This window comes from Hyperolius riggenbachi, chromosome 4, assembly GCF_040937935.1.
Source record: "Hyperolius riggenbachi isolate aHypRig1 chromosome 4, aHypRig1.pri, whole genome shotgun sequence".
NCBI lineage: Eukaryota > Metazoa > Chordata > Amphibia > Anura > Hyperoliidae > Hyperolius > Hyperolius riggenbachi.
Window position 1 is genome coordinate 23,916,496 of NC_090649.1, and position 3,715 is coordinate 23,920,210.

At 42.2% G+C, this 3,715-nt stretch overlaps 1 non-coding gene across 1 annotated transcript; it reads left to right on the top strand.

Moving 5' to 3' along the window:
- Window positions 1–2,614: 2,614 nt before the first annotated feature.
- Window positions 2,615–2,686, top strand: TRNAG-UCC (transfer RNA glycine (anticodon UCC)). The gene has a single exon. It is a non-coding gene; the product is annotated as a tRNA-Gly (tRNA).
- The last annotated feature ends 1,029 nt before the right edge of the window (window positions 2,687–3,715 follow it).

Below are 3,715 nucleotides of genomic sequence, written 5' to 3' on the forward strand. Positions count from 1 at the left end.
CGCTGAAAGGTGAAAATTGCTCTGGTGGTCAGGGGGTAAAACCCCTCAGTGGTGAAGTGGTTAAAGAAGGTGTACAAAATGCGTAAAAACTCAGGTAGTGGCATGTCGGGGGGAGATAAAGGGCAAAATGTTCCTCAAAAAATATGTATTTTACATAGAGGCTTTTTTCATCCGTAAGTGCCAAAAATCACGTACAGTTTCTAGATTTTTCAAATTACAGCTTTCAGAATGGCAGCATTGGTCTATATTGACAACATATCAGAATTATTGCAGTTAGAAATATATCCAACAGTTAAAGCTTAAGAAAGTTAATGTTAAACGTAATATATAATGTTATATCGACTCACCTTCATTGTACTCTGTAAAAATCTCAATATGTTGTAAATGGCTGTGTTATATAAGAAAATGTCAAAGCTTTTTTACAATTCTTTTGAAATGTTTGTCAATTACTCTGAAAAACCTTTTAATAAAAACTTCTGTTTAAGAATGGCAGCATGGTTACTTGCCTAAGAAGAGATTTGTAACCTCTTCCCCCACTGGTACGCTGTTACGTATATCTATGCCCCTAAATACGTCACTTAAGCACCAGGGCGTAGAAATACAGTACATATGCTTTAAAGAGAAACTCCGACCAAGAATTGAACTTAATCCCAATCAGTAGCTGATACCCCCTTTTACATGAGAAATCTATTCATTTTCACAAACAGACCATCAGGGGGCTCTGTATGGCTGATATTGTGGTGAAACCCCTCCCACAAGAAACTCTGAGTACCGAGGTAGTTCTGGCAGTTTCCTGTCTGTGAAGCATGTTGCCTTGTGGGAAATAGCTGTTTACAGCTGTTTCCAACTGCCAAAACAGTATAGAGCAGCTACATCACCTGCCAGCAGTAAAAATGTCACCATGTAATAAATGTCAGAATATAAATCAGGGATTTAAAAGATTTTACATTGGGCAAACACTGACTAAATCATTTATACATAATTATTGTAAAAATGAAGCACTTTTTTTATTACATTATTTTCACTGGAGTTCCTTTTTAACCACTTTACCCCAAAGCTCATCCCTTTCGTTTGCCAATAGCTTAATCACTACTAATCACAATGAAATAATCTAAATATTGTTTTTTTTCACCACCAATTAGGCTTTTTGGGGTTGATATTCGTTTTCAGTAATTAGTTTATTTTCTATGCATTTTAAAGAGAAAAACAAGGAAAAAATGAAAAAATACACTATTTCTCCAATTTCATCCCCTATAGTTTTAATATAAACACAGATACTGTACATAAAACCCACACATTTTATCTGCCTATTTGTCCTGGTTAACACAAGATTTTAATTATGTCCCCAGAACAAAGTATGGTGACAATATACTATTTGGAAATAAAGGTGTATTTTTGCTATGTTTTTTTTTTCTCACTAATTTCACGTGCACACGCATGGGAACGCACAGGAGCACGCACACAGTGGCAGAAGCACTGTTTGACTTATAAAAACATTGTGGAGCCGTTAAAGGGAAGGTTCAGGGACTGTTTCAAAAAAATAAAAATCCGCATCCACTTACCTGGGGCTTCCTCCAGCCCGTGGCAGGCAGGAGATGCCCTCGGCGCCGCTCCGCAGGCTGCCGGTGGCCGACCCAACCTGGCCAGGCCGGTGGCCAGGTCGGGCTCCTTCCGCGTTCCAAAATGCGCCTCACGGCGGCGTGCTGGCATCATCGGACATCCTCCGGGCTTTACTGCGCAGGCTCAGTTCTGAGCCTGCGCAGTAAAGCCCGGAGGACGTCCGATGACGTCAGCGCGCCGCCGTGAGGCGCATTTTGGAACGCGGAAGGAGCCCGACCTGGCCGCCGGCCTGGCCAGGTTGGGTCGGCCACCGGCAGCCTGCGGAGCGGCGCCGAGGGCATCTCCTGCCTGCCACGGGCTGGAGGAAGCCCCAGGTAAGTGGATGCGGATTTTTATTTTTTTGAAACAGTCCCTGAACCTTCCCTTTAAAAGGCTCTAGCAGGATGTTTTTATAAGTCTGGTTGTCATTAAGTGGTTAAATAAGCACCACACACATACGTGCACACGCTTTCCATGCACATGCACACCAGCAGCTGCAATGGGAGCAATCATTGGTGCAAGGGAACATGAGGAGCCAGGAGGACGCTGGAGGACCTCTCGGCCTACAGTGGGCTGTAAGAAGCCCCAGGTAAGTCTCAATTTTATTTTTGATAGTTCAGGGTCCAAAAAGTATCCCCCCCCCCCCCAAAAAAAAAATACATATATATAAATATACATATACAATTTAGGTGCGATTAGTAGCAGTAAATGTATTGCTGAATGAAAATGAATGGGAGTCATGTTGATTTTTTTTTTCCAAATGAGTGATGCTAGTAGTAGTTGATTGAAGAAAATATAGTTTTCATTTTGCCTGAATGGGTAGGAACACGTGGTTTACTGGCTGACTAATCATTTACAACTTGATGCTGCTTACAGAAAGGCCCTGAGGGTATTGGTGATGACAGATTAATTGTCTTCATTACTTGTCTAATTCAACTGCATTAAAATTCTGAAAATGATTGGAATGTCAACTTGTTAGGATATGTATGAAAATTTAGAATTAGCATCACATAGAGCGTTGGTGGTATAGTGGTGAGCATAGCTGCCTTCCAAGCAGTTGACCCGGGTTCGATTCCCGGCCAACGCATCACTACTTTTCTTCGGTGAAATAGTCATTTATTATATTACCTAACTTGTACTTTGTTCATTGTCATTTTCTAAATATTTCCATAAAAGTATTGCTAAGAAAGAAATAGAGGTGTTGAGCAGCACCCAGTGTGAGGTAGAACGTGTTATATGGTCTATCCTTTCAAGCCCCTCAGGGAAACCATTCAAGATAGTCCGGAAATGACCCAGCACTGTCTTTAAAGATAAATATGAATGCTGTTGGGTCATTTATAGATAACTGATAAAGCACATTCAGCATATTTTCACATTGGGTGCAAAAGGTGAAGTGGTGGTTCTGGTTTGTAACCCTTCTTTGTGGCAGCACTGTGGACCTCTACTAAACTTAAAATCTTATCTAGAAGTCAAAAATGTGAAGGTGGGCATTTTTAACAATCTTTCAAAGCAGCTTACTAGGCACGAAAGGCATAACCATTATTAATTGCAACACATGATACCTGTAAAACAAACGTGAGTGAGATTATTTTAATAGTTTTGTTTATGGCCTCTTCCAAGTTTCATAAAAGATTTATCCCCAATCAACTGATGCTACAAGTATTGCCACATATTTGACATGCAGGACTTGTGTTGTTGAGACCCAAGTCCACCCCTCCAGTTGTACAGTGGTCCTCAGGGCCCCTGCAGAAAATACAGCAGTGAAGAGGCTCACCTTTCCATCTGACACTTTTCTCCAGCAGCTCGGTCTTCATTTCCATCTGCACCTCTTCTCAGTGACCCGGTACATGTAACTCTCACAACACGCCACTGGGTAACTGTGAAGATGGGGCTAGCGAGGAAAAAGACAGGGAGCTTGTGTACTGATGGAGAAGTGCGATGTCCGCAACAGGCACCACTGTACACTTAGGGGGATATCGGGGGGCTGGCAGTTTACTCAGGGGCCCTGGGCAATTTTCCAGTTTGCCGCAATGTCTGTGACTTGTATGTACGTCGCTGCCTGGGGTCACTCACACACAGACCTCAGATCAGTGGTAATGTAAACAGAGGGGAGGGT